This window comes from Falco naumanni, chromosome Z (assembly GCF_017639655.2).
Source record: "Falco naumanni isolate bFalNau1 chromosome Z, bFalNau1.pat, whole genome shotgun sequence".
Classification (NCBI taxonomy): Eukaryota; Metazoa; Chordata; class Aves; order Falconiformes; family Falconidae; genus Falco; species Falco naumanni.
In genome coordinates this window covers 15,284,653-15,301,222 of record NC_054080.1, presented here as the reverse complement: position 1 = coordinate 15,301,222, position 16,570 = coordinate 15,284,653, and positions in this window count along the sequence as shown.

Genomic DNA, 16,570 nt, shown 5'->3' with positions numbered 1-16,570 from the left:
ATCCCATTTTTCTTTTAGTCACTCTTTGATGGGTGCATCTCAATGAGTTCATTACTGAAATCCTGATCACACCTGGAAAAGGCAACCACATTTAACTGGAGATAGTACTGTGCTGGTGTCACCAGCAAAAGGCTGCTGAACTTTGAACAGATAGGATTTTTGAGAAGATGCAATTAAGAAACCAATTACATGCAACAAATGATAGCACAGAATTAACAACTTAAATGTAAAATGTGGCTTTTTATGACTGGCAGATTTCCTATACTTCATTTCAGAAAGATGGACTTGGCTTAGGCATAATGTGGATACGAGCATTCATTACGATTTTTGATGGATTTGAAAAGCATCAGCTGAAGGTCCTCCACTCTCACACAGCAATATTAATTGGATTCAGCTGAAAGCTTCAGAATAGATAATATTAAACTATTTGACAAGTGTTCCTTCTAGGGGGCTTACTATTGCATTTGTCTTAATTATTAATGTAAAAACCCTGCAGAAGTAGAATACATCTTTTATTAAGACTAACTATAAGCAATCTGAGAATTCTTCAGCAGCTTCACATTAACTTCAGAAAAAAAAATGATGCATTGAAAATAATATTAAAGAAAAATCTACATTTCCTCTATCACCAGAACTGATCATGTCTTTTCTATGTAATGCAAAAATGTTTGTGTCTGTAATAAAAAGACAGATGTACACGGGCTGTAGATGAGAAAGAAGTTGTAGCCAACCCAGCACTAACTGAAAGTATAGGCATTACTGTCAATAATAGTTCAGTGTATCCCATAAACAGTCAGCTGCATTTTTTTTGTTACATACCTGGGGAGAGAAAATAGTTTTAACACAACTGAAAGGACTACGCTCAGAAAATGCAAAGTATTTCCCAGGAGCACTGTTCACAAGACTCCATTGTGCTTCTTGTGTTTTTCAGATTTTTATCCTTTAGAGCATCAGTGCTACAAAACAGAAAAACTTTGCAGTTACTTTAACCTTTAAGTGTCCTTAGCATTAAGACAGACACCTCAGCTTCCTGCTGTGCAGGTAGAAAATTAGATACTTAAGAAATCAGCTGTTAAAAAAAGTGGTTTAAGTGGGGTAAGAGAAAAGACAGGACTCATCCCTGCATACTGAAACATCTTGTGACAGCAACTAGTTCCTTAGAAGAGGCTTTGCTGATTCATATGCTGCAATCTTTTTTAAGTCGTAGGCACAAAAGAATCATGGAACAGCTGAAAGTTAGCCTATTCACAGCATAACACAACTTTATACTTCTAAAAAGTATTAACTACTATATTTAGAAGACTACGCCTAAGAACTTTGAATTAAGAAATTATTATAGTAATAGTTGGCTTTCCTTAAAAAAAAAAAAAAATGTTAACAGCTATTTGGGCTAACGCTTGTTTCAGTTTTGTCAGTGAGAGGGGAGTACATCTTTCAGAAGAGTGCCTAAGGTAGTTCATAATTCTGCAGGAAAACCTTCTGGTTAGTGCCTTTCTGGATTACTTGAATTGTTTTCTTTGATAAGATTAATTTCCTGCAAAACTGATTCTAGTGAATGACTGCCATATGCCAATTTGTATATCTGTTACCATAACAATGAAAAGTTTTGAGATGCTGAAGAAACAGAGAAGAAAGCAAAGCTAATACAGACCTATTGGATTTTGTAATCACGTACTTCCAGCTTTCCAAGGAGAAACGGCTCATCTTCTGAAGTTGTAGCCTAAGGCCAAAATTCGCAAACCCAGATGCATAAGGTTAAGCTGCTAAAACTGTATTTATTCTCTGACACAAAAGCAGTTTCATTTTCACCCTCACCTTCCATTTTTAAAGGTCATTTACTGCTCTCTTTAGCTCAGATTTTTCAGTGGTAGATTTGCAATTTATAGTGCTTAACATATCTTCATTAATGTAAGTGGAGCTATGCTAAATTTCAGTGCTTAGAACATGTTATTGAATATATATTTACAGTAAATTCAGCCAATCAAAATGTACCTTAACCTTAAGAAAAAGTGGTAATTTCTCATTCAGGCTTTGTATGTATTTGTTTTCAGTGGAATGCACCTTTGGATCAGCTGCAGCTTCTCTTTAAGCAAATATACATGAGCTCAAACAAGCAGTTGGCTAGTTTGCAAATTGTCTACATGTACATGAAACTGCAGTTATACAAAACCAGTCACTGTTTGAGTGGCAAGTAACCAGGAAAGAAGGATAAGGGTGTACCTTCATGTTACAGTTCTGCCACATACTCATAAAAATAGCAAATATTTTCTTTCTTTGTTACTAAAAAAAACAACTCTAGAGGCAAGGGTCACAATGATAAAACTTGCTGCAACCAAAGACATGAAGTGCAGACCTATTTTCAGGTTTGGTACAAAGTGACGAAGTCTCACGAGAAGTTGAAATTATATTTTCATTTATCCGGTGTGATTTTTATGCAAATAAACACAGGTGAATATATCCCCTTAATCTTGTGCACCTGTAGAAGTGTTTCCCCTGGTTACTCGTCTAATAATTTTTCCACTATATTTACTAGGTTTTTGAGTTAGAGCAATCTTTTCTTGATCAGTTTGAAAATCCAAACTTTATCAGTGTTATACAAAACACAGAGAAATTTAACATAATGTTACATGTCAAAGGGAATTGCTCATTGGCATTGAATTAACACATCTTCAACATGCTAAACTCATCCTCTTTGGTATATACAATATGAGTTAACTTGTTTCACATGATTGTTTTCAAACATACGAGTCACAACTCAGAAATAAACTTTTTCTGATACAAATAGACTTCAAGTAAAATCTCGTTTAGCATCCTGACCCTCTTGCATTCAAGCCACTTAAAGCAGCTTTGAAAGTCTTTGCAAACGTGTACTACACATCAGCAATATGCAAGGGTGTTCTGCCTGTGCATTGCTCCAAGAATAGCCATGGTTATGGGGTGAGTTATTCATTTCGTAAGGTCTCTCGCAGTGAAAGTACTTATTTACTTGAATGTTGCCTTGGTTGCTTCAGAGTCATAAGGATACCCAAATCTGCCTATTTCTGCCACAGTTCATCTGTTTAGGACCCTAAGGACTTTAAATAAGTATACAAAAATCTATATGACCTTTCTTCTCGCTCTGGTCTGCTGGGATTCACAGAGGATGTGTGAATGGTCACTTCTCAAAGAAGGAAGCCATTAGCAGCACGCTGCTGCTCTCACTGAGATTGTTCCTATATTTAGGAACGTTCATGGAGTTGCCAGAAGCCCTGCTGCCTTCTGGTGCTATGACCCTACTTGTTTTAACAGTTGAAAGGCAAAAGGACGACAGTGAGAAAGAAACTTTGCTTTTGTCACGGGCATCTTTAGCAGAAGAGAGGGAAACCCATCATTTTCCTGCATGCTCCAGAGATCCTGAGTGGTTCGGGTGGGAAAATTCACCTTTCTTAGCAAGCAGATTTTGCAACTTCGTAGGACTACATTGCACCAGCTCATGAGAAAGGTGGTGGTTTCCCAAAAGTGATTAACTACATTGCCACATAAATGTATCTGAAGCAGTATGTGTGCTTAGTTATACTAACTGGAGTTTTAGCTAACCCCTGTTTAAGTACTGCTCCTTTCCCCTGTCCCTGTAATATGTGAGCTGAGATATGCTGAACTGAGGGAAGCACCTCCAGAAATTGCTAATAGAGAGTGTTCAAGAGAGCGAGCTCCTCAAACCGCAGGGCTGGTACTGTAACTTTGTCTTTGGGGATTAAAGGCTAATCCCTTCCTGAAGCTCAGGCTGAAGTTGGCACTGTGTGCTCATTTCTCCCTCTTTCTTCAGTACATTGGGAAAACTATTACGGAGTTACAGTTGAAACTGGACATATTGTAGTGTACAAACAAGGTAATGGGGTACATACCCTTTGTAATTACATTTTCCTTATTTCCAAGTATTATTAAAGCACAAGCATGTATTAGCTTCTAAATAACAAAAGCTACGCATTTGCAATAAGAAATGGAATGGTGAATCTTGCACAATAGAGGAAAGCAATGTTATGTGTAAGTAGCACAGATAATGTTTAAATCCACAATAGTTGTGATACTAAAACTGAATGGAATTCTTACCTGAAATCCTCAAGGGAAAAAGAAAGAAAAAACCCAAAAAACAAAAAACACCATCGCAAACCCACAATTGTTTTACAGCTTTATCAGAAGCAGGAGATGCTGTAAGGTTAGGCACACCACAAAGAGTGTTTAGCATGATCCCATTGAATGTAACTGAATTTGAAATAGTAATAAGTCATTGAAAGCGCAATGTGTCTCTATGATTCACAGTTTTGGTAGGCTTATTTCTGGGCTGAAGGCAAGAGCATGTAACGCTAGTGAAGGCACGGTGATGCAGGACAGCAGCTCAGTGATGCTGGGTCACTAGAAGGTTTGCTGTCATGTGTCTGTCTCATGCCAAAGTACTTTCTGCTGTGCCATTGCCACCACTGTCAGCTTTCTGGCCAGGTTAACTCTAGCTCTAATATGTCCACAAGATTGTCATCTTATTTCCAGTATATAGCCTGATTATGAGCACTTAGTCTAGTGGCACAGCATACAGTCACTTATAACACTGTTTGGAATACCATGCTTCAGCAGGAGCAAAGTACCTGATCACCTCCTTGCTTTCAGTCCATGGCAATTCAGTCTGAGATTAAAAAGTACAAGTTGAACCCTGAACGGTGTTTATTACAGAAGAACTTTATTTCTTGGCAGTTAAACAGGTGTGGCAAGTGCCTGAATGCATGCTCAATGGACGCCTAGAAACATACAGTATCTCTGACATTATTACGCAGTTTCGTGTGAACACAGAAAGCTTTTCCATGTCTCTATGCTACTGTATTGCAGTGCAGTATTTTGCAGTATTGCTGTACCATAAGTGTCCAGTTGGTATGGGCATTTTTTGAAGACTGAAAAAGCGTACAAGGTGTGAGGTTCTAGTAATCACCATGCTTACTATAGGAAAAAGAGGCTGTAATTTTCTGGTGATGGTCAAATGCTCCGAAATGGTAGAAGCATATTGCATGAGATCATAAAGCAGTTTAAGAACTTAAATGAATGGGACTTGTTTCCAGAGCAAAAAAAATCTGTATAGAGTCCCACCTGAGTAGGTGGTTTTAGGTCATTAACTTAAATGTCACAGGGAGAGTAGGCTTCATAAACTGGTACAGTAACAATCCTTCAGCAAGTTGTTCCCAACTCACAAGTGCATGTAACATATGAAGTGAGGAACCTATCCTGTTGAGCAGAAGCTGGCAACTGAGTAGTTAATCTGGAGAGGGCTCTGTGGACCACAGTGACTTTTCTTTGGTTCCCATAAATCTGGGGAGCCATAACAGTGACAGATGTGTGAAGAGAATTGGGATATGTCTCTAGAGTCTTTCCAAGACAATATATTGTAGCTCTTTTCAAATAAATGGAGTTTTTCATTGGGGATGGCATTTTCTCCTCTCTTTTCTATCATGAGAGGTGGAAATAGCCTTTTATCATCAGGTGTAATAGCAATATGAGAAGAACTGAAACTCATCAATAGTTGCCAATGTCTTTTCCTCCTGCATCACCTCTTCAGCCTTCTTTATCTGTATATGTGTCTTTGGTTGGAGAATTGCTTTGTTTAGTTACACTACAGAGTTACAGAATTATTTTGGAGATGTTGTCTTAAGTAAGACTTTTTGATACTTGGCTGAACTGTAAAAGAAAAAGATCAGAGAGCAGCTCTAGTAGCCCAGCTTCCAGACCTGAATTTCTTGTTCCACAAATTGCCTTGGACTTCAGCAGAAACTATTTCACACACCAGTCACAATAAAAATACCTCAGTTCTTTCAAAAGATACCAGTGCCAGGAAAAAATGTCTCCTTTTCTGTCTTTCCTAAGTGTCCCAATTTAAAAGGAACACTGTCAATTAAGTGCCAGTGCACGAAGATGATTTATGAGATCCGTTTACCATACAGCAAACCACCTAGGTATATCCTCAGGGCTAGGATACAGATGGTTTTTGGCATATGATGCTCGAGACATACCCACAATCGTTTCTACTCGGTGTGCACCCAGCAAACTGTCAGTCAGTGCCTGTTCACAGAAAAATGGCTTGAATTATGCTAACAGATCTTGAAAATGTGTATTCTTAGGTAGAAGGGTGCCTAATCATATGGTAATTTAAGTGAAGGTTGTGGCACTAGTGTCCCTGCTGGATGTTTCACAATCTAAATAGCCTTCAGAGATATATATATCCTTTATTTTAAGTAGAAGTTAGTGGAGTGCCTGTGTATATACATGTTTTCTGAAATCAGAACAAGAAATAGAGAAATACAACTTTGGAGACTTGTTTTCCATGGATTGGGAAAAGAATCATCCGCTTCTTTATTGCACACTGGCTTGGTTTTGGACAACCTAATGAAATTATCTGCCCCAGCTGGGACCTGCCCAGATATTCCTTGTGAAAGAAGCTGCAAAGTTGGTTAAGGAGAAGGCAGGTTCCTGCAAGAGATCCTGAAGCAAGGGATGGGGAACCAGGCCCTGCAGTTCTTTGGAAGTAGCCCCCCAACAGTTGATGAAGAAGCTGTCTGGCCTGGGGCTACAGCTTGGTTTCTTTACAGGAAAGAAACAGTCCAGAAGGGACTTGGATTTGTAGGAAAAAAAACAATGGAGAAAATGTGCCAGCCACCTTCTGTGCAAGCAGAGGCAACTGAGTCCAAGTATGTTTTTGAAACTTCACAGAGCGCACAGAGAACCCATCTACCAACACCTCACCAAGGTGGGTCAGAACTTCAGCAAAAGCTCACTCACTCACTTTTTGCTGGCATGCAAAGCAGCAAAAATGAGGCAGTTGACAGGAGATGTGAATCCAACCCATGGCCTTTACCTGAGGATTTTCTTGGGATCTGACCTGTCAGATGTCATAGCTCACACTTGGGACTCCCTGTTACCATCCTGTTACTGCACAAGCAAATCATGCATTGCCAGCACAGTCCCTGGCTTCTCCCTGTTTCCAGGATCCTACAATAAAATCTTTCTTTCCTTCTTAACCTGATTATTGGGGTTGCAGGACCAGGAGAAGGCCAAAGCATGTGTTATAAGGGCCTGATGGTTTTGGGGAAACTGTGGGAAGCCCTATACCAGGGGTCCTCAAACTACGGCCCGCGGGCTGGATACGGCCCCCAGGGTCCTCAGTCCGGCCCCCGGTATTTACAGACCCCCCCCACCCTGCCGGGGGCTGGGGGGGAAACCAAGCAGCCGCAGATGGCTGCCTGCCGCTGCATCCGCGCCGGCCCCTGGTTAAACAGTTTGAGGACCCCTGGCCTATACCATTGGCAACTCCACCATTTCACAACCAGATGAATGGAGATATGGAGGAGAGGTAAACTGCTTCTCTGCCCCATAGCCAACCAAAAGCACATCGCTTAAAGAGGGCTTAATAAGTCTTTGCCAACATTGCTTTCTATCACAAAGCTTCCTTTTAGTGCATGAAACGTATACCTAGGGCTCAATAAAAGTTATCTGTGTACCCTGTTAGTCCAATAGCTGTGTAGGATTATTAAGCCAAGGCACTCCAAAGCTTTACGACCTTTCAGTTTTGAAAGAGTTTCTGAACATATGCTCAGTTTATTAATATTTTAAAACATTAGTATCTCAGTCATTTCTCTGCAAAATGGGGACACATTAATTACATTTTTTTCTTTCTATGGCTTCTATAAAAACAGACCAAAAAAAGCTTTCAATAATAACTGAGAGGAAACAATGAAAAATAGTGACCTGGTGGTCTCACACCATGGTCCTGTAGGTCAGGTTACAGTCAATTTTTATGGCTGCGTCAGCCTCATAAACCCTATAAAATTAGAAGTTTATAAAAGAAATCCTGACACCACCTTAACTCTAACGGCAGTAACATGGTGCTATACTTTTCTTTGCCAGTTAATCTGGTACAATAACCTGTGCTCCCCTGAGAAATTTTAAATCTCTTGGACAAAGGGGAGTAAAGAGGACGGGAGAATGTTTTCTGTCATGGGTATAAAAGCAGCATAGTAAATTGAATTAATGTTGAATGTGATTTCAGGAGTTCTTTAGAGCATGTTAAACTGATTGTTTTCATGTGCTAAGATATGTGGTTGTAGTATGCCTTATCCTGTGCCTTCTATCACTGCATCTTATCAAGTTAGTTCACTACACAGGCAGCTGCAGACACAGTTCTTTCACCCTCCCCCTTTTACATTTTGTTCTTGTCGTGTATCTCGTGGGCGCCAAGGTCACCCGAGCTAAGCTTTTGCTTTGTACTGTGCATTTCTGACTGACAGAGTGCCTTGTTCTTTCTTGCCAGTCCTCAGCACATATCCATAATTCTCTTTATTGTGTGTTTGAAATGCAGGTTTCTCATTTCTTTGCTGCAGCAAGAGTATATGGCTCTCAGCAGAGCAGCACCATCACTGGCCAAGGTGGACCAGGGCAGTGTCTCCTGCAGCTGCCATGCCTTGGCCTGGGAGTAGCACTTCTTTGGCCCATAAAATAAGGTTTTCTGCCTAGCCTTTGCCTCTCCTACCCCACTCAGATTTCCAGGCACACCTTGCCCACTCATGGGTGTATGCGCCGTGGCCCTTGGACAGCAGGCTGAGATTTGGACAGCTGAAGGAAAAGCTAAGGATTTAGGAGAAGGCATGGCTTAGTTGCCTGCATAAGAGGATTAGTAGGATTTTTGGAGAAGGGATGAAAGCTTGTCTTCTGCCCTTTTCCATGTGTTTGCCTACTACAGGATCTCTTCAAAACAGCTGGGTTTCTTCTTGCTGTTTCCTCTCTTTGCATGCTTTTCCTATTCCTCCCTTTCGCACTTCAGGGCTGTTTTTTACTCTTGTGTGTTATGCACCCATTTATTTAATACTTCCCCTGATGACTGTCTCCTGACACACTGTGCTCATTTTTCCTCTTTCTGTCTTGAGAGCTCTCCTTCTAACACAAAGCGTAGGGCCAGATCTGCATCTTCAGGTTTCTGTATTTTGGTTCCCATGATCTTCACAGTGAGCAAGTGGGCTTGGCATTGCACTGTGCAAGTCCAGAGCTAGAACAAGGGGAGGAAAAGTTCTAGTGTGAAGGCATTAAGTACTTCTGCTGTCTTGCCTCAGGGACAAGGAGGTATGGAGGCATGACTGCACTTTGTAAAGTCAAAGTACTTTTGCAGGCTGTCTGTCTTTATAGTTAACTCTAACATGTGATTTGTTGGCTGGAAGTGGCCTTATTTGCATTCTGGGGAATCATCCGTAGGCTCAAAAGCATATAGCGGGCTTCTGTGTACACTGTGTGGCATGCAAAATTCATCCAACATGTGGAGAGTTTTCCTGTATGCAGAAGTGTGATTCATTTCTGCAACACACTAGAGGAAAACAGTATAATAGACACATGCTCATCTGCAAAGAGGTCACAAAGCTCAAACATATACTTGGGGTTCAGCTGGCTTACCAACCTGTCCTTATTAATGAGGGATATCCAAGGAAAGCAGTTACACTTCACAGAGACAGTTCCTAGTGAATGTTGATGTGCAGGAAGCAGAATTTTGTTAAAGCAATATTGGCATTCTGCTTCACTGGAGAGTTCAGGGTTTGGGGTTTGGGGCTTTGTTGGTTGTTATTTCCTGCATTGTTCCACAAAGCATAAATCTATTCAGCTTCCTTCTTACTTTATTATGACAAAGCCCCAGGCTTTCTTGAACAATAGGTTAGTGAGGCTTGGTACGGTTTCTCATATGAGCAAGAAGAATCTCAAGGCTTTCATGTACCTCCCTAAGGTAAATATCTCCACAATGGTTTCAAATGAGGGAAACAGTCATGGTTGTTGTTGTGCATTGTGCTTATTGAACCAAGTTTCTTGATTTTCTTCCCAGCAATGATTCACTTTAAAAAAAGAATTGTTCTTTTAAAGAGAGAAATCTATGCTGTGCTCATGGAGAAAAAAAGACTTGTTCCTCCCAACATAAACTACTACAAGCTGATGCAAAATGGCAGAATCACACTCAACCTGTTAGTAATACTTCTCCTCCACCCTACCCCAGCCAGATTGGGGGTGGCCGGGGCAAGGTTTTCATTCACCTTGAAATTCTGTACCTGCAGCTTTTACTTGGGTGTCAACACAGGCAAACTCAGTACCCATCCTCCATGCTACATTCATAACAACTCTACAACATGAAGTTCCTGACCCCAAAGCACTACCTGAAATGATGTTCTACACTACAACTCCTTCCAGGGTGCTCCCATTGGTATACTCTGCCCACTGAGGAGGTCTGTCTTGATCCTTCCACTGCTCTTGAGCACTTCCCAAATTTTCCTCTGCAGCTGCCAAAGGCAGGGCTTTGTCATGAAGATACTAGTCAGCAGCCCAATTACTGAAAACTGTCTTTTCAGCTAAAACAACCAGATCAGGAATAAAGTGTGATCCCACACTATGAAAACAAATTATCCTTGTTAAACTCTTAAATGAATCCTGGAGTTAATTCCTCATTTAAAAAGAGCAGCCCAAGAATCCAAATATTGTTTACCCTCATGAAAATCTTGCATAAAAACCTTGCCCCTGAAGATTCAGTTGTCAACTTATAGTTAAAGAATTTTATTGCTAATGAGCAAAATCCCTCCTCATCAAAATGCATTAAACATGCAACAATAGAGGCCTTTGTGTAACTGGCCTTTGCTGTCTTTTTTTAACAGGCTAGCAAGTCGGCTTTGAGCTCCAGTTGGTTCTTGTAAAGTTCTGAAATGAAAATAAGATGCTTCCATTTACCCTTATAAATAATCTAGACCACTGGTCTCCCCCACTAGCTGCTTGTCTTCCTTTTCCCTAGCTACTGTTCCTAAGGTATAGAGCAAATTAGTCTCCTTTCTCAAATGTATATTTCTGGTTGCTGGCTTCCCAAGTGAGAAAGGTAAATGAGATTTATTTACAGTACTGAAAATCAGAGGCTCGATCCCTGCTACAAACTACAGGCTTTTTTCCTTGCAATTCAGAGGTGGAGAGAAGATGCCTTGTAGGACATAGCCTTGTTTTCATTAAATGCAAGAGAGGAATATACATTGTTCTAGTGGTTGCAGGGAGTTAGGGAATAGTCTGGGTTTGGAGGCAGGAAGACCTAGCTTGATTAAAAGGACAAAACAGTTTTACAGGGAACCACTGTACCGAGCTGTATTACCTCAAGAAATCCTTTCACCACAGATGTGAAATCACATGTCTGCAGCAGGAGATGGGATGGGGAGCCAGCTGCTGCACTGGCTGATCCCCTCTGTAGCAGGGGGACACAGGGAGGAGAACAGCACCTCAAAAACCAGCAGTGGAGCTGGTCCACGCTGCTGGTATTTATGGGAAGGGAGTGTGTGCTGTCCTGTCTTTTGTAACTCATCACCAAGCACCTCTGAACCAACTGACATGCAATAGGCACAACTTCAGAGAGAAAATCAAGACAGTATTTTGTTACAATTTGCATGCCCCAGCTCTGGGATTGGTTAACATTATTTAAGCTTAGACTAAAACAGAAGAAAGCCTTGAATCTGCTTGTGCGTGGAGAATGCCGGACCATGGATGGCTGAACAGGGTGGGGACAGGCCTTTCCATATCGCAGGGGCATTTCCCCAGTGTACCATTCCCCTCAGCACCAACATATTGGTTCACCCTTCTGCTAAGTCTAGCTTTGGCGTTATTTCAGCCATTACGTCCCCTGGCATGTTTCCAGTTCAGGAAAGCAAAAAACAACCTCTATGGTAACATTTCTATGGTAAATCGAGGGGGGGAGGGGGGCGAGGAACAACACGACAACGGCGACTTCTTCTGGTAGCTTGTTTTTTTATGTCATACGTTTATGTTACAGTATTACGTAACATTAGGTTACCATAGCCAGGATCCACATGTACAAAATTTTCTATAATGCTTTATTGCCTCATGGGTTTTGGGGGACTGTAGCAAAAAGTTATGTGACAGGGTATGGGAAAATTACTTTGGGGGGGAATCAGATAAAACTGGGACTTAACAGAAGCGCGGTAATACAGAAAGCTTTTGCGGGTAAAACACTTTCAGGATGGTTGGCACACACGGAATCTACATCACCACCGTTCCCTAAGCATCACAGCCTGCCAGCTCAGCACCTGCTGATAGGAGTGACGGAGGATGCAGCGGAGCACAGGCACCACGGCCATGCTCTGTCGTGCTCCCTGCAGGAACGGGAACTTGATGGCCCCACACAGTTGATAAGCCACATACCAGTTGTCAAATGAAGAATATATGAAAAGACGTCCACTGCTGAGCCAACCATTGTGGCGAAATTACTTTCCTTAGATGAAATAATCCACTGTAATACCAACACACACCTCCATCCCCAAGTTACCTGCCTCCAAGGTACTACCACATCTCACTGGGCATGCGATACCAATCAGTAACCAAAATATACATGATGAGAGTCACTCAAGCTCCACCTAAACGTAAAGAAAATTTACTAGTCCTGGACTGAAAAAAAGTCCAAAAAGGAGAGCTCTAAGTCAGCCTAGGGAGGATGGGAAACAAGGAACGGATAGTGAAAAAATGTAAGTTGTTGCAGAAAGAAACCTTCAAGTGAGGAAAGCTCTGGCTGCAAGAGGAGACAAGCTGCCAACATGTTGCAACCCACAGATATCAGCAGAAAACCAGCTGAAAGTAGGACAAAGGTAATTGTGGTAGTAGTAGATCGTGACCTCTGAATCAAAGACACCCCCACCCCCCACCCCGAAGGAGTGCAAAACCCTGCTTGGGGAGTACACATAGTGAAAAGCTTCAATTATGCTATCTGAATATACATACTAATTTACATTGGAAGCGAGAAACTTGTAACCAATCCTGTGTATGATGATGAATATGCAACATACTATGAAGCAGAAAAAGTGAACAAAGGGAGGGAGAAGTTAGGGAAGACTCCACCACAACTTCTGGGATCAGTCGACAGGCTGAAACTGTCTTCTTCCCCATAGGGAGCCTACTGGGAAGGAACTTTATTCTATGACTAACACACGCTAGCTGTTATTAGGTGTATTGTTTTAAGGTTGTTTTGCAGTCAGTGTATTATCACCAGCCATCTCTGAACCTTATTCTGTCACAAACTTGCATTTTGCATAACAAAAATCTTCAGCTGAAGTTAATTTTGTGTAAGTCTCCAGAGATCTGAGTAGCTGTTATAAGGGATTTGACTCAGTGATGCTGTCAGCAAGGGTCCCTGGATAGGTTAGTCAAATCACCCCCTGATAAAGTGGGCTGTCAAAATGCAGGCAGCAGACAGGCTGGTCAGGCACAAGGATCTCATCTTTCCTGGGACACTGATGGGATGATCAAATATAAAGGGTTCAAGGAAACCCCCTTTTTTAGCATGACACAGGGAGTATCTGGCAAGGGCATATTACAGTTTAAAAAGCCCTATCTGGCACTGGTGCTTTCAAAAGAAACCATTTCTCTCTGCCACTTACAGAATACGATAAGTCTACCATTGTTATCTGCCCTTTTTCCAAAGTTTTGGCTGAGAAATGGAGATTTTCCTCCAGCACAATAAGAATACACTGTTTTTCACCTCCTGTGACTTATGTGTTTATTATTCACTGAGTTATTGCTTTATTGGGGTGGGTGAAGGATGAGGGCCTGAATTTTTAATTCCTTCATCTGGCTTTTGATCCCTCATGGACTGAAATAAGTTTTACTTGGACATCTTTGCCATTACTTCCAGTGGACCTACAGTCTTGCAAAGGATGCCCTGCCCTCCCACTTGGGCTTCCTGAGCCCCTGAGTCCCCATAGATCTTCATTGTGCTGTGCAATGGATACATTCAAAAATACCCAGTATTTCCCTGAGAAAGCACTTTTGCTTCCATAAATACGTACTATTCACAAATATATTTTGCAGTACCAGGTGATAATATAAAATAAACAGTTCTATTCCGGGTTTTCCTGTAACTGGACTGGAATACAGGCTTCAGAGTTGGCCTACACTCCTACCTGTGATTCAGAAGGAAAACCAAGGAGTAAACAACCTACAGGTACAGCAAGGATTATAAACGCATGAAAGTGGGTAATGAGTACTTCCTAGTAACTGGTATGACAATGCTGAATTGTGAAATACGCTGTTGTGCATCTATAGCAGTGATGAAATAGGAGTGTTAAATACCTTATAGATTAAACCCTAAAGGAATATCACTACTGACTGATCACAGATCCCTTATTGGGTTGGGCAATTGTGGTGACGCAAGTCGAGGCGAACTTAAAAGAAACACTATGTCTGCGTGGCTGGGTTCGGACAAAATGGCCTTTATTGTTTATACAGATTATTTATATATATCTTAGACAGTGCAGGTGTTAGACCCTGATAGGTTTTTGTGTCCTTCTTCTTGCTTGCTATTTGCTGTTGCTGTAGGTGCCCTTACGCTGCGGTTCTAAGTTCCGATTTTTCACACCCTGTTTAGATACCTGACAATTGGTGGCTGTCTTAAAGGTACACGGCTAAGTCTTTGAGGTCAACTAACTTATCTGCCGACCCGCCGCAGACCCCAACAATTCCCCCTTTTTGTTTTTGAACAGCTAGTACCAGGTTTGTCATGTTCTGCAGGGCCCTTGCAAACATGACGGCAACCAAGGTAATGGGAAACAAACAATACTGCCAATTGAGTGAATGGATGCCAAAAAGGCTGACATTTTCTCAGATTTTGGTAACGTTGCTGCAATGGGGCTCCTAAAATCCACGCAGCACATACCATCCAAATCCTCACAGCCATGTCCTTGAGCCAACAACAAAAACCAATAGTTGCTGTTTTGTATATAATGGTGGCAAATTTGACTCACATTCTTAACTGCCTAACAAACAAGGTATCGACATTCAAAGTGCAAACAATATTGACTTCTTTTGGGTTAACGTTATACAGAGGTAATCAATTATCGAAAATATCAAGACTTTCAGTAAGATTCTTCATTCCCTGCATACATTCACTTTTTTGCAACAATGTCCGCAAGTCAGTTTCAAGGAAGGGCACGCCAAACAAGGACTGGTTCAGTAAGGAGGCCACACATCAGTTGTTGGGTTGACTGGTGGCAGCAGCGCTCCGACGATCCGGCACGCTAAGCTCAGGCCGTACACAGCGAGCAGGCATCCATCGCGGACCTTCATCTGTAGAAACACAAGCATAACCTCTCCCCCAAGTTAACAATTCATGCGGTCCCGACCAATGCCCGGTACGAGGGTCTCTCATGCGTACTAAGACACCTTCATGCTTTCTGTAATCGTGCCTCTGGGGTTATTCCCTTCATTCCCCTTTTTTTGTTGGTTTTTTTTTTTGTTAGTGCCACTTTATTAATAGACTCACACCAATGTATACCCCCAGCTAAAAATACACACGCTACGCAGACTTTGTTATTTAAAAGGTGATAGGTTAAAACTACTTGTTGACACGCTTCCATCTTATCCTAGTTTCTACTCATACTCCCTTAAAGTTATTTAACTCTTTACTGCAGGATCTCAGCTGCACATCATTCAAAGCAAGGCCAAACCTGCACATTATCAATATCAAAACAATCCACTGTCTCTGTTCCGTACAATTCTACAATTCCTTTTTTTTTTTTTTTTTAACAGCAAAATACATTTCAAGCACTGTAACACAGTAGATTATAGACAGCTTTCCCGCATGACACCCTGTACTGCGAAACAGTTTTTTGCAAGACCTGTACCACCTTCCAAGCAAACGGTGTGTGAACGTGAGGGTTGCCAGCAGCCGCAGCTCCCAGTACAGCAGGATCTGCAGGCGCTGCCCCGGCGGAAGGAGCAGGAGGATCAAGGCGCGGTCCGCCTATCAGTTCTACTAAATTCCAGTTCCCGTCCTTTAATGCCCCCTCTCTTACGGCCTGCCAAAATCGGCGAGGGTCGCGCGTCATTACTGTACCGCTGGCAACTAGGTTTTTACCACCCCCACCCCCCACACGGCCCGTGACCGATGACGCTGCCGCCGCCGGACCCGAACCCGCGTTTTAGGCATTTCCACCCTGCGCGGGCGGGGCCGGAGCCGAGGGCGCGGGCGGGGGGGGCCGGAGCCGAGGGGGGGCAGGCGTGCGGGCGGGGGGGCGTCAGGGGGCTGGCATCGGTCCGCCGAGGCTGCTACTGGTCGTCTTCGTCCTCGGAATCGGTATCAAGCATAAGTCGATGCAGTTGGAGAGATGTAGGGGATTCGGGGCATTGGGGAGTGGCGTCTGGTAAGGGACACCGACTCGGCCCCTCCCCCACCCCCTCATCCTCTTGCCTGTATTCCGGAGGGGGATACAGGGGAGGTTTGAAGGATGTACCCTCATCCGCATTTTGCTGACTTTTTAAGCCCCCACTCGCTTCTTGCGGACTTTGCAAGCCCCCACGCGCGTTTTGCTGACTTTTTAAGCTCCCACTCGCGTCTTGTGGACTCTGCAAATCTCCACTCGCGTTTTGCCGATCCTGCAAGCCCCCAGTCGCATTCTGCTGACTTGGCAAGCCCCCAGCCGCATTCTGCTGATTTTGCAAGCCCCCTACAACTTGTCTAAGCAGTCCCCATGTAGGCAAAAACCCGGACGCC